General features: G+C 41.0%; 1 protein-coding gene and 1 pseudogene across 6 annotated transcripts in view; one reads left to right on the plus strand and one right to left on the minus strand.

Moving 5' to 3' along the window:
* Positions 1 to 15,408, minus strand: part of LOC308414308 (protein FAM156A/FAM156B-like) — a 115,079-nt gene that overhangs the window by 65,006 nt on the left and 34,665 nt on the right. For 3 of the 5 annotated variants that reach the window (XR_013974872.1, XR_013974873.1, XM_080909532.1), the window contains exon 1: positions 9,184 to 9,353. The exons of the other annotated variants lie outside the window; for them this stretch is intronic. The gene's annotated coding sequence lies outside the window, so the exon portion shown is untranslated. Of the gene's footprint in view, positions 1 to 9,183; positions 9,354 to 15,408 lie in introns of those variants that run through there. 5 annotated transcript variants of the gene reach the window in all.
* On the plus strand, positions 4,277 to 5,020 carry LOC308415765 (nucleophosmin-like; annotated as a pseudogene). The gene has a single exon. The product of its transcript is annotated as a nucleophosmin-like (transcript).

A 15,408-nucleotide genomic window follows, 5' to 3' on the forward strand; every position in this document is an offset into this window, starting at 1 on the left:
CAGACACAAACAGCCTGGAGTCTCTATGGCTGCAGAAAAGCCTTCCTTTTCTTCTCTTCCTGCCTAGTATCAGCATCACTAAAAAACCACAGAGACTTGAGTTATTTTATTTCATACAAGTGATATTCTCGTGACAAACCTTTACCAAGTAGCACATCATACTCTCCCCTATATTTAACTACTACTGCCATATTAAGTTGTATTGTCCTGTTACAGAACCCTTTGTTTTGAAAGCAGAAAAGCTGCTAGCTGGTGTAAAGACAGACCTGCAGAACGAGGAAGGTAATGGTAAAGGGGATGAGCCATGGATCAGCATAAAGTAGTATGAAATACCATAACAAAATCTACTACTAATTTTAAAAACTAGCAGCCTTTGGTTTCCATTTTGAAGATATGAGATAACTCTTTATTCTCTATAAAGTCATGATTATAGAATTGATGGCCTTATAGATTATAAAATCACATGACTAAGATTAAGTACGTGCTTTTAGGAATCAAAGCCTTTTGGGAATCAAAGTTCAGAATACGTGGCTGAACTTCCCTTCTGATAGTGGTCTTCAAGATCTTGTGTTCTGTCCTTCCCTGAAATCTTAGTTTGGGGTGGGGTGTTCATACCTGTCCAAGCCAAGGCACTAATGGAAAAAAATAATAATCAACTTTTACTTCAAGTTTATTCAGCTGAAGCACACTAAGAATGACAGTGAGACCAGCTAATAATTCCATAGCAGAAGCAGGACTGGAATTTCTCTAGGGCAGTGATTCTCAACCTTCCTAAAGCTGGAACCCTCTCATGCAACTCATTTCCCAACCATAAAATAATTTTCATTGCTACTTTATAACTAATTTTGCTACTGTTAGGAATCGTAATGTAATTATCTGTTTTCCAATGGTGATAGGTGGCCTCTGTGAAAGGGTCATTTGATCCCCAAAAGGGTCAACACCACAGGTTGAACACTGTTCTAGAGCAAGGAGAAGGCCAAGAGAGTACAGTCAGCCCCAGAGAAATTGGACATTCCTCAAGAATCTTATCCTCAGACAAAGAAAAGACTGAAGAGCCTGGTGCCAGCCAGAAGAGGAACCTGTCTCACAAGGATGGATTTCACATGGTTCTGACAACACACCCTGTAAGAGAGACAGGATCTAAGCTGATGATGTGCCAAAGGTGAGTAAGACCACATCTTAACCAGGGCTGTGGTTAGACAGATCTCATGCTGTAGTGGCTATTCCTGGTTGTCAACTTGACTATATCTGCATGAACTGCAATCCAAAATTGAAAAGGTTCACTGGGATCCATATCTGGAGGCTGGGAAATACAAGTTTCCGACCTGGATCTTGGCATGGAGATTTTTGAGGTATAGTAGCTAAGAAAAGCTTAGGCCCAGGCAAGGTAGTAAAGGCCATTAATCCCAGGAGACTAAGGCAAGGAGATCTCTGAGTTCAAGGCCAGCCTGGGACAAAACAAGGCCCAGATCAAGGAGTGGTGGTACATACCTTTAATTTGGGATACACCTTCTGCTGGAGACCTACAAAAGGACATTGGAAGAAGGAAAATTTTCTCTTCTTTGCCTGCTTGCACTTACTCGCCAGCACATCTGTTTGAATCTACTTCGACAGAAGACCATCTGAAACACCTAGCCTTGTGGGACTGAACTACTAGATTCTTGGACTTCCAATTCACAGCTGACCATTGTTAGAGTAGCTGGACCACAGACTGTAAGTTGTCACAACAAATTTCCTTAATATATAGAGACATTCCATACATTTTGTGACTCTAGAGAACCCTAACTAATACACATGCCATCTTTATAAACCTATACCTCATGCCAGAACATTGAAGATGGACTTGGGGGGAAGGGTGACACTGGAGCTCTGTGTGCCAACAAAGATACATACCATTTCCTGTTTTTCACTACTACTTGGCTCTTTCATTGGCCTATTAATGACAGGTGACAAAGCATATCAGGGTCCAGGTTCTGACCCTAACTCCAGTAACACTAGGTTTCAAATACCAACAGGTGAGTTAAAATTTATGGTTGCCAGAATGACCCTAGAGAGGCGTTCTCTTTTCTGCTACATATTTAGATATGCTTTGGGTTCTATTTGTTTTGTTTGAGATGAACCAAGGCCTTTGCACATGCTAGGCCAGTGTCTCCTATTGAGTCATACACCTGGCCCCAATGTACTCATTCTAAAATACTTAGAACTTAAATGATTTCTTTGTAAAGAAGTAAATGTGTCTCTATTTCAAAATGTCATGATTACAGGCATACAAAATTTTTTAAAAAGTGAGTTTACCAATTTGCATGGTATGAGGCAAATACAGATTACTTAACTATTTTTATATATTAGCAACAATTAGAAAATTAAAGCTTTAAACTCAGTTTATAGTACTGTGATGAATAATTTTAACTGTCAACTTGACACGACCTGGGAAAAAACTCTCAATGAGGAGTTATCTAGAACAGGTAGGTCTGTAAGAATGTCTTTGGGAAATTATCTTGACCTTACCTGATATGGTAAGACTCAACCTACTGTGAGCATCATTATTCCCTATCCGGAGGCCCTGGGTTGTATAAGAGCGAGCAAACAAGGATCCATGTTTATTCTCGCTCAGCTTTTGATTATAGATGTGATGCTTTACATTCTTGCCTGGACTTCCTTAGAGTAAACAAAGTTTAATCTCAACTTGTAAGCCAAATGAATCCTTTCATCCCTAATTTGCTTTTAGTCAGGGTTCCCTTTAGAGGAAGTAATAAAGTCAGGCTCTCAAAGGACAGAGAAAGCAGGTGGAGCCCTGCAGCTCTGGGGAATGGCAGAATAACACTGACTAGTGAAGTCACTAGTGTCGTCTGCTTATCCTCTCCAATCTCCCTTTAACAGCCAAACCATCAATCAGCTCCCATACTTCACCATCCCTCAATCAGCTCCCATACTTCACTATCCCTCAATCAGCTGCCATACTTCACCATCCCTCAATCAGCTCCCATACTTCACCATCCCTCAATCAGCTCCCATACTTCACCAACCCTCAATCAGCTGCCATACTTCACCAACCCTCAATCAGCTGCCATACTTCACCAACCCTCAATCAGCTGCCATACTCTTCACCAGTGAGTCTTGGTCCTGCCATCTATTCTGAGGAAAATGGCTGTTTCCACAGTAGTCATCTCTGCTCTCAAAACAACGTACATAGTTGTGCAACTTACAGTGAACCAAAATCTGATACGTCTGACAATTCTGAGATGAGAAAGATTAAGACAAAACGAAATTATTTAAGAACATATAATTGGGACATCCTCTTAAAAATTGCTAATAAACACCTTCAGCAAAGTGGCTGGATACAAAATTAACTCAAAGAAATCAGTAGCCCACCTTTATACAAATGATAAACAGGTCAAGAAAGAAATTAGGGAAACAACACCCTTTACAATAGTCACAATAATATAAAATACCTTGGTGTAACTCTAACCAAGGAAGTGAAAGATCTATATGACAAAAACTTCAAATCTCTGAAGAAAGAAATTGAAGATCTCAGAAGATGGAAAAATCTCCCATGCTCACAGATTGGCAAGATTAATATAGTAAAGATGGCCATTTTGCCAAAAGCAATCTCAAGATTCAATGCAATCCCATCAAACTTTCATGTCAATTATTCATAGAGTCAGAAAGCAATTTGCAAATTCTTTTGGAATAACAAAAACCCAGGAGCACGTAAACTATATTCAACAATAAAAGAACTTCTGGGGTAAATAATCACCATCCCAGACCTCAAGCTGTGTTACAGAGCAATAATGATAAAACCTGCATGATATTGGTGCAGAAACAGACAGGTTAATCTACTGAATTAAACTGAAGACCCAGAAATAAAACCACATACTTATGGTCACTTGATCTTTGACAAAGAAGCTAAAACCATACAAGAAAAAAAAAAGTATCTTCAACAAACAGTGCTAGTCTAACTGGATGTCTACATGTAGAAAAATGAAAATAGATCCATATTTATCACCCTGCACAAACCCAAATCCAAATGTATTAAACTGGACACACTAAATCTAATAGAAGAGAAAGCTGGAAACAGACTCAAACTCATAGGCACAGTGGAAATTTTCCTGAACACAGCATCAATGGCTCAGGCTCCAAGATCAAGAATCAACAAATGGGAACTCATGAAACTAAAAAGCTTCTATAAGGCCTGATTCCGTCCTGCGCTTCTGTTCTGTGGAACAGTAGGCAGTTCTTTTCCATCCGCCTTCTCCCACCAAAGTGAGCACCTCCACCTCATGGAAGACTCGATGGATACTGACATGAGCCCTCTCAGGCCTCAGAACTACCTTTTCGGGTGTGAACTAAAGGCTGACAAAGACTGTCACTTTAAAGTGGTTAATGATAAAAATGAGCACCAGTTATGATTAAGAACGGTCAGTTTAGGGGCGGGGCAAAGATGAATTACACGTCGTAGAGGCAGAAGCAATGAATATGAAGGCAGTCCAATTAAAGTAACACTGGCAACGTTGAAAATGTCTGTACAACCAACAGTTTTCCTTGGGGGGCTTTAAGGTTGAAGTGTGGCTCAGGGCCTGTGCACATTAGTGGACAGCACCTAGTACCTGTAGAGGAAGATGCAGAGTCAGAAGATGAAGATGAAGAGGATGTAAAACTCTTAGGCATGTCTGGAAAGAGATCTGCTCCTGGAGGTGGTAACAAGGTCCCACAGAAAAAAAGTAAAACTTGATGAAGAAGATGATGATGATTTTGATAAAGAGGAAACTGGTGAAGAGGTTCCAGTGAAGAAACCTGTACGAGATACCCCAGCCAAAAATGCACAAAAATAAAACCAAAATGGAAAAGACTTAAAACCATCAACACCACAAGATCAAAGGGTCAAGAGTCCTTCAAAAAACAGAAAAAATAAACTCCTAAAACACCAAAAGAACCTAGTTCTGTAGAAGACATTAAAGCAAAAAAAAAAAAAAAAAAAAAAATGCAAGCAAGAATAGAAAAGGTGTGGGAAAGAACATGAGAGATGGCTAAATGGCCATGGAAGTGGGGGGGGGGGGCATCTCCAGGACCAGACAGAGACCTAAGATACAGGAAGAACCCAAGAATCAATGAGAGTATCCTTAGCTGTGACTCACTACATTGATATGGACCCTAAAGAGACCACCTCCTGTAGCCAGGCAGGAAGCCCGGTAGACCGATAAGACACCAACCCACCCACAGAACTCTCAGCCCAAAATATATCCTGTCTATAAGAAATGTAAGCACAGGGGAGGAAGTAAAGACTGAGGGAATGGCTAGCCAATAACTAGCCCAACTTGAGACCCATCCCATGGGCAAGCATCAATCCCTAACACTACTAATGATACTCTTGTTAATGCTTGCAGACAAGAGCCTAGCATGACTATACTCTGGGAGGCTTCACCCAGCAGCTGACTCAGATGGACATAGACACCCACAGCCAAACGATAGAGCTTGGGGACAACTATTAGGAATAAGAGAAAGGATTACAGCCCCTAAGGGGATAGGACCTCCACAGAAAAACTAACTGCCAACTAAACTGAACCCTTGGGGCTCTCAGAGACTGAATCACCAACCAAAGAATATACACAGGCTGGACCTAGGCCTCCCTACTCACATGTAGCAGATGTGCAGCTTGGTCTTCATGTGGGTCCTGAACAACTGGAGCAAGGGCTGTCCCAAAAGCTATATTGTCTGTCAATGGGATACAGCCTTCTAGCTGGGCTGCCTTGCCTGGCCTCAGTTGGAGAAGATCTGTCTAGCCTTGCAGATATTTGAAGTGCCAGGATAGGGGAGATACCTGGGGGAGCCCTACCCTCTCAAAGGAGAAGTGGGAGGAATGGGGAAAGGACTTAAGGCTGGGAAAGGTACTATAGTAGTTTGAATATGCTTGGGCTAGGGAGTGGCACTATTAAAAAGTGTGGCCCTGTTGGAGTTGGTGTGTCACTGTGGGCATGGGCTATAAGACCCTTATCCTAGCTGCCTGAAGTACTCTGCTAACAACCTTCAGATGAAGATGGAGAAATCTCCACTCCTCCTGCACCATGTCTGCCTGGATGCTGCCTTGATGATAATGGACTGAACCTCTGAACCTGTAAGCCAGCCCTAATTAAATGATAACCTTATAAGAGTTGCCTTGGTCATGGTGTCTGCTCAGAGCAGTAAAACCCTAAGACAGGTCCTGTGGATTTTCTTTTTTCTTTTCTTTTTGTTTCTTTGGATCTTCAAGGTTTTTCAGGCAGGGTAAACAGAAATTCAAAAGAAGAGAAAAGATTAAAATAAGTGCTGGGAGCTAGAGAAGTGTCTCAGCAGTTAAAAGCACTGGCTACTCTTCCAGAGGACCAAACAGGGCAGCTCACACAAGGGGGGGGGGGAGTGGGGGGGGACGGGGGGGACGACCTGGAGAGATGACTTAGTGGTGAAGAGCACTGACTGTTCTTCCAGAGGAGCCAGGTTCAATTCCCAGCAACCACATGGCAGCTCACAACTGTCTATAACTACAAGAACTGACTGACACCCTCACACAGACATATATGCAGGCAAAAAAACAATGCACATAAAATTTAAGTAAATAAATAACAGGAAGGGTGGGTAAATCAGAGGGATCCCTTCAGTTCTACACAAGACTAAGTCCCTAAAACAGGGGCTGGGTGCTGAGGGTATAGCTCAGCAGCTGGGCACTCACCTTCCACATTATAAACATTTTATCCCAGCATTAGGATAAAATTTTATCCCAGCATTAGGGCAAAATGTCAGTAAATTTGGAAGAGAAAAAGATAATTATACATCTGAAACTGATAAACATAACTGCAGCGCTCACTTCAGCAGCACGTATTTTAAACTACCCGCAGATGTATGGGAGTACGGCCTCCGTGTGTAAGGATGACATCCAAACTTGTAAAATGAATTTAGTCAACTTTACCTCTAGGGTGAAAAAAACTGCCTGCCTTATTAATAAATTGTCATAATTCACTTTCCAAAAAGAAAATGAATTTGCAATGCAGGTGATGGATGGTAGTTAATTTCTAAACCTGCAACTATTGAAATTAATAATCTAACTACTTTTTAAAAATTAGGGTTGGGAGCTGGTAGCTAGTGACACGTGCCTTTAATCCCAGCACTCAGGACGCAGAGGCAGGCAGACCTCTGAGTTCCAGGACAGCCTGGGCTACCCAGAGAAACCTTGCCTGGAAAAACAAACAAACCAAAAGCATTAGGGCTGGGATATACAGGTCAGTGGTAGAGCATTTGCCTGGCATATATAAGGTCAATACTCAGTGCCATAATAATAACAGTAACAATATATAATGCTTATATTTAATAAATATTACATTAAATTTTATTAGTTACACATACACTAATATTTAATATAAATAAAAGCCATTGCCATATATAATTATATTAGATATTAATTTACTATAATATTTATAATAATTTGTTATTATAAATCACAGGAAAGGCATAGTAAACAAGAATCCTTATAAAAAGAGTACTCTTCCAAGAGTGAATGAACTGAATGCATTGTGGATAATTGGAGATGTTGCAACAGTATGTCAGCACAACAATATTCTTTTCACTTTATGGAGAAATTATCTTTAAAAAAATACTGATTTACTTTTCTTCATTATATTCCCCTGACATTACACCTGTAATCCCAGCACTTGAGGATGTGGAACCAGATAGTCTAATCATCCTTAGGTAGACTAAATTGCTACTTCAAGGCTACTCTGGACTGATAGAAGCCTGCTCAAAAAAAAAAAAAAAAAAAAAGGTAAACAAGCAGCCCCCATTCCTAGGACACAAGCTGTTGGCCTGTGGGTCACCATGCCCTAAAACAGGTTCTGCTACCAATCTCATTTATAGAAGTGATGGTACACAGATACTGAGACAATAACCAAGAGTAACAAGATGAGCAACAAGAGTACCAAAATTTGCCAACATCCCTAGTCCATCACTGTCTAATCACATGCTTACTTTGTAAAATGCTTCCCTGCATCTCATACAAGGATGACGGACATGTTAGGCATTGGCCTACAATGAAACAATATCTCCAGCTCTCCTATTTTTTTTTTAATTTCAAGACAATATTTCATTAAGCAGTCCCAGCTGGCCTTCAACTCACTCTACAGCACAGGCAGGCCTTGAACTGCAACCCTTCCTACCTGTCTTCCCAGTAGCTATATTACAGACCACTAGGCATGATCTGACTCAGGATAGAGAATTGTACCCTAAAGAAATCAGGCACTTGGTCATTTGTTCAACAAATACCAATGTTGAGAACACAGAGCTGTTCTGGTGCTGAGCTTAAAGTATAATGCTGAGCAAGAAGGAAGCAAAGCAAGCATGGTACAACCTTTAGGTATACTTTATGATACCTGACATGGGCATTAGGAGGAAAATCAGTTATTAGATGATACTGTCACATTTGGGGAAAATGTTCAAGTCTTTTTCTCATTTTAAGATTCATTTTTATCACTTGGTAATCATACATGTGTCTGTGCATGTAGGTGCAGGTGCTCATGTAGGTCAGAGGCATCTGATCCTCTTGAGCCAAGGTGGGTCCTAGGAAGGGTCCTCTGAGAGAGTAGTACTAGCTCTTAAGGGCTGAGCCATCTCTCCAGTTCCTAGGGTCTTTTTCAAATCATTAAGTAACATAATCAGACCTGTCAGGGAGGTTCAGTGAGATTTCTTTCTTTTTAAGTTGTTAAGGCAATAACACAAATACTCATTTCTGTATGTTTAAATTATACCCATAGGGATGAAGGGGAAAAAAATCCCCGAATCAAGTATTGTAAACTATAGTGAGCTTGGATAATAGCAATGTGGATAAGAATTGTTTTAATTATTACCCCTGCAAACGGTTAAGTGAAAGAACAAGATGTTTACAAAGATCTGAATGACGAGTTAAAAAAAGAACAGAAAAGCGAAAACACTACTTGCTGTGGTGTATAGGTTGCCCAACAGAAGGAAAAGCAAAACCGCCTACTAGAAGAGCAAAGGGCCTTATCCACTTGCAAGCAAAACACCAAGCAAGAGAGAACCGGATGGAGGAAGCATAATTTAGAAACACGACTTTTTTTAAGCACAAAGGGCGGGGTGGAGTGCGCGGGACTATGATACCGCGGCCAACAGTGCCATCTAGCGGCCACAGAAATTGAGACTCACCTTCACAGAACAAAAAAAAAATTCCGCTGCTTTTCAGTTAACAGTTGTAGAAATGAAGACTCCGGAAGGTAAACGGAATGGAGAAAACCGCCGAAGTCGCTCGTACTTGCCTAAGAGAGCACGGTGAACCGGATCCGCGATGAAAGCCCTAACGCCCATCCTCGCCCTAACGAAAATCAGCCGAAGTCCCGCCCCCCACCGGAAGGAAGCAGTAAGCCGCGTTCTGGGATTGGCTAACCTTTGCGTTTGCGCAGTAGTAAAAGTGAGGTCGCGGCCAGTTTCCCTACGGTTTGCCCGGATGTACTTTCCAAAGCTCTTACAGGCCAAAGGACAGAGCTTGTGAATTGCAGCCCCACAGCCCTGGTCTCCTTAAATTCTAGCCATTCAGTCCTTCAGCCAGGTTTCCTCCTACTAAGCTAAGCCTTGCAGCCCTCACCTCTCTGATCATAAAACCTTTTTTAATGATTTTACCTGTACCCTAAAAACACAGGGGGAAAAAAATCACATCTTTTACCAAAAGAAGGTATATTTTGAACAGTATTGTACACAAATAATCTGTATTGCTTTCTTTCCTTTTTGTTTGTATGTTTGCTTGTTTGAGCCATGGGCTCCTGTAGTGGAAGCTGGTCAGGAACTTGGTATTTCACCAAGGCCAGATTTGAACTCCTCATCCACTTGGCTCCACCTTCAGAACGCTGAAATTTTAGGTAGTACAGCACCAAGTTTGTGAATCAGAATTCTTACTGACAGTTGCTTTAGCATCAAGACTTTTTTGGATGTGTAGTTTACTAGTTTTTTCTTCTCATAGGATTTTATGAAGAAGCCAGCCTTAAGGTCAGGGCTCTGAAAGACTTTTCTTCCAGCTATTTCAGCCTTTGTTATTTTCCTGGAGTTAAGTTCCTTTGTTCTCTGGTCAGGCCCCTTCCTTAACTGTATTGAAGAGAAGCCAAATGGAGTAGCAAACAGGCAGCACAGATGCCTGTGTCCGGCCTAGCAACTCTTTGGTGCACTGCAATTTTTTCCCCCTATCCAAAGTTTCTTTTATTCAAACAAATAGTTTTGTGATGAAAATTCCTGAAAAGACACCGTGTGAGGTTGTGTTTGTCTGCAGAGACTGATGGGCCCATTGGAATTATTATGGAGAGCTTAGACTTGTGCAGGTTCCGAGGCTAACTGCTTTATCTTGAGCTAGTTTTAGCCTTCCTTTCCTCATTCCATTTCTCAACTAACGCTCGTGGTAATAAATAAAAATCTTTTGGAAGCTGTAACTTTAGAACTAACATCTCATGATAATAAAAAGCTCGTTGACACTATTAACTTAAAGCTAACGTTCTGTGATAATAAATAAAAACCTCTTAGAAGCTATTTACTTAGGACTAATATCTTACGCTAATAAATAAAAGCCTCTTAGAAGTGATTAATTTAGCAGACCATTAGCTCTGCCAATCCCAGAGCTAAAAATGTCTTTGGAAACACCTTAGGCCTATTGAATAGCTTACAAATCAATGTAAACTTGCCTTGATTTATGACTTCCTTTGTTCTATAAAACTATTTAAAAAACAAAACAAAACTTTAAAACTGCATCTATGATGGAACTTGACATTGGGGTAAACTAATTCTGTGTCCCTGGGCCAAGGTCACACAAAATGGATCCAGAAGAAAATATTTCTTATTCCCTTGAATATAGGAGCTATAGTTTTCACAGTTACTGCATGAAATCTATGATTTCTATGATATTTAGCTTCTGCTCTACTTGTGCCCTAGACCCGACAGTAAAAGGAGAGTAAAAGGAAGCCAGACAGTGAGTGAACTTGGCTTTCCTTTAGAGTATCATGCACCTGAAAGTAATATATCTAAGCACAGGCAGGTCTGCAATGTTGTAAAATACTAAAGAAACCCTTATGAGACTACTGTAAACCAGGAGATAGTGACTTATACCTTTAATCTCAGCACTACTAAGGCAGGCAGACCTTTGTGAGTTCGAGGCCAGTCTGGTCTACAGAGCAAGTTCTAGGACAAGCCAGGGCTACACAGTGAAACCCTGTCTCAAGAATTATTTATAAATAAATAAATAAACTTTTTAAGAAGAGATTGTTTGCAAATAAATCATTCATCCTTTTTGAACTAAGGTATTAGCCAAGTGTGGTGGTGTATACCTTTAACCCCAGCAGCTGAGACACAGAGGCAGGTAGATCCCAGTGAATTAGGGGCCAGCATGGTCTAAACAGCCAGTTTCAAGATTGCCAGACTATAGTGAGACCTTTTCTCAAAATATAAAATAAATGAATGAATAAAAGGTAAAATTAATGTGTTGCTGCCACCTTTTTGCCTAGGGGAGCTCATATAGGAGCAATTGCACTGCAGAGAGGCACTGAAAGCTAACCTCTTCAGACATGTGAGGCACTGTATTTAAATGACATTACCAGTGTTGACTTTACCAAATAGTACATTGGGCTTTTGTCTATAAATAATTCCTACTGGTATCTTAGATTGTAATACTTTGATACACCATTAGAAGCTAGAGGGGAACTCCTACTTCACCTGAAAAGTAAAATTCCAGAGTCTGTTCTTTTCTATTTAAAAAAATGTGGCTAAGACTGAGTATGTGCTTTTAAAACCAAAGCTGACAAGCTTGAGAATGAAAGGGACACCAGAGCACAATGGCCAGAAGCAGGAGGTGTCTCTTGGCCTGTCAATGGTTTACAAAAAGGGATCTGTCTGCTGAGTCCTTTCCTAAAATCCTAAGAGTTGAGGGTTTTTTTAGAGCTATCCAAGCCAGGGCATTATAGTGACAAAGACAAAACAAAAGAAAAAGCACCTTTATCTTGCATTTCTGAGTGTCTTTGTTTTTTCATTTTTGAGACAGATTTCTCGGTGTAGCTCCGACTGTCCTGGAACTCATTCTGGTAGACCAGGCTATTCTGAAACTCACTATGTAGACCAGGCTGGCCTGGAACTCTGCCTGCTTCTGCCTTCTGAATGCTGGGATTAAAGGCGTGCACCACCCCACCAAGTACACATGTGCCTGCTCTGTCTGCCCCCCCCCCCCCCCCCCCCGTGGCAGCTAACTATAGAGGGGAAGTAGCACTGGAGTTTCCACAGGATGAGCAGTCGAATGACTGGATAGTCCTAGTTTATAAAGGTATGCTAGGAGAACTTGGGCACTTATGGTTGTCAGAGTGGCCTTTTGGGAGGTGTTTTTCTCTGCTGGTGTTAATTCATTTGTTTACTTACTTTTTATGGTGCCGAAGGTCGAACCCAGAGCCTCACATGTAACTGCAATGGTATCCACACACTGTACAGCTTTTAATGTAACTAATAATATATGAAACTATAAATTCATTGTGTACAGCCTATAAAACTAAATCCACTGGTACTGAAGGTGTTAAATTATATTAAGCCTATATAAACAATTTAAATGATGTTCTACTCAGTCACAAACAAGAGTCAACTCTCTATTTAGCAATATCTCATCTCTTCTTTCAGTAGTGACACTATCCCTTAGTTGCTTCTGCCATGACACTTCCAGCAGCTCTTGACCCCTCCATCTATTCTGAAGAAAAGGCCTGTCTGCAAAGCTACCACTTCACCTACCAAAGATGAAAATCACGTTGCCTGAGAGGATCAATGAATCAGAATCCTGATTTATCAGAATAAATGAGAAGGCTAAGGCCAAAATGGAGCTAGATTAACCAAGGACCATGTAAGTGTGCTAAATCATCCCAAGTGCATAGACACAAAGAACTGTGTATTAAAATCTGGGCAAGATTAACCCTAGAAGTCACAGCAAGTCCTCAGATTTTCCCAAGTAGTTGGTGAGTGAAGCACTCTTCAACAGCCGGTGTCAAACCATATTAAGATACAGAATTCTCCCTCCTGGGTCCAAAATTGAATTCTTCACCTCTTTCTGTGCCTTTTGTCAGTCTGCTGTCTGTCTGTAATATGTGTCTTCTATCTATGCCTGTTGTTTACTTCTCTGTAACAAAGAACTGCTATGTTTTTACTAAACGGTTCAGAAGACACGGTATAGGAAAGTGATGAGGAATACCTTACAGAAATCCTTAATACAGTTTTTCAAGGGAAGAGGTTGGTTTACTCACTCCAACTAACCCAGATCGCATTCAAAATCTCAAATAGATGTTAGAGCCACATATTGTTTGCAACATTTATGTGATGCTTGTTTACTTTCAGGTTGCTTTCAACTTGTTGGTAGTTTTCAGAAAATGTTTACCACAAAATACATACACACACACACACACACACACACACACAGAGAGAGAGAGAGAGAGAGAGAGAGAGAGAGAGAGAGAGAGAGAGAGAGAGTGTGTGTGTCCTGAGCATAAAATAACACATAGTTTAAGGTTAGCATAGATTTTTAACAGCTGATTTCATAGAAGCCATAGTAGGGTTGGTTATAGTGTTCTCTTCAAGGCAGGCTAAACTTAAACAGGCTAAGCACATAGTAGGACAGCCTTTTGAGTGCCTAGTTTTAAATAGTCTCATGACACGTTAGTAGCTTGGTTGCAAGGTCTGGCAAAAGTCCTATCTGGTCACCGTGGATTTTCTTCTTTCTCTCTCAATCTCTCTCTCTCTCTCTCTCTCTCTCTCTCTCTCTCTCTCTCTCTCTCTCTCTCTTTTTTTTTTTTTTTTTTTTTTTTTTGCTGTCTTCAACACATCCTAGAGAGTTTAACTGGGGCACAGGAAACACAAGCAAAAGACTAGGATAAACAAATGAGAAGACAGGAGAGGTTGATTTCATGCCAAGTGTGAAGCCACAGAAACAAAGATGTGTAGCTCACCTGGCCTGTACCCAATCCTGGGCTCCAACCAAAGCACCAAGAAAAAAGGGCCTTCAAACTTGACTACCGAAGCCTAAAATCATCTAAATTTCAAACAACCAAAACCACAATTAAAAAGCAAAACACAAGGAAAGTATTTGCAGTTTCCAGTAGCACATATCCTCCTGCACATGCATGCACGCGCACACACACACACACACACACACACACACCATATAATAGCTAATATTGGTGATAAAGCAGACAGCAGGCTATCTGTCCTTGTAAGGGCACAGTCTAAGAGCTGTTGGAGTATTTATATAAGCAGATGTTACCAAAGCCTTAATTTAGTCTTGTAGATACAGTGCCACACAAATATCAAGTCAGTTATGAAGGGTCTTAGAACACAACAAGAAGTGAACTGCAGTGCACTGGTCGCCCCTGCCTGTTGAATGCTACATACAGCATGTTTGCAGAATGCTTTCCTGCTCCCAACACAAGAATAGAAGAAAAGACACACTAGAAAGTGATACAAACCAGCAGGGAATGGGTAATTTCAAATTATTCCTTTATGTACACAAGTGTTTTGCATGCATGTATGTATGTTCACTGCATGCATGTCTGGTGCCTGCTGAGGCCAGAAGATGTCAGATACACTAGGACTGTAGTTTCAGATGGTTGTAAGCTACTATATAAGGGCTAGGAATCAAGCCAGAGACCTCTGCAAGAGCAACACATAATCTCTAAGACAACTCTCATCCGCAGATATTTTTCAAAATAATTCTAATGTGATATGTCTTACTCACACATAAGTACTAAATGAACCCAAGTCTAGCCTGTAGCTAGTGAAAACATGCGCTGGTCTGGATTATCCACCCATGAAGAAGTGTGAGGTGGCTAAGCCATAGCCTCTACCAACCTGTGATCTACTGGCATTGGGAGATTCCTAAAACAGGCACTAGGACACCGTGGAAGCCAAGAAACAAGACAAGAAACAAGACAAGAGTTTGTCTAGCACATGTGCACAGCATGTGAAATGTCTCCCCTGGAGTGTCTGTCTCCCTATGAACTGTGAGTGATGGGGATCCTTAGGTAGGATGCTAAGATCCATAGAATGTTAAAAGATGGGCTTCACTGGTGTTCACTGGACACAATGGCTGTTAGTCAAGGTTGTGTAACAGCCAGACTTTCCCCCTATTGGAAATGATCTCACTAGAGGATTAAGTCACTTATTTCTTTCCAAAAAGTGTGTGAGCCTGTGTGTGTGTCTATGTGTGTGTGTGTGTAGTGCACTTGTGCCAAGTACCAATTTGTGATCCCCAAAAAGCCACCAAGGAGCTGACTCCAATGCAGTGGCTCTAAGGTCTCTTTACTCAAGCTGGAGCTTGGGCCACACCATAGCTCCTAACACCATAGAATGGGAAGGTGCCACCCCAAGCCCAGTTTC

Source organism: Micromys minutus (genome assembly GCF_963924665.1).
Source record: "Micromys minutus genome assembly, chromosome: X".
Classification (NCBI taxonomy): Eukaryota; Metazoa; Chordata; class Mammalia; order Rodentia; family Muridae; genus Micromys; species Micromys minutus.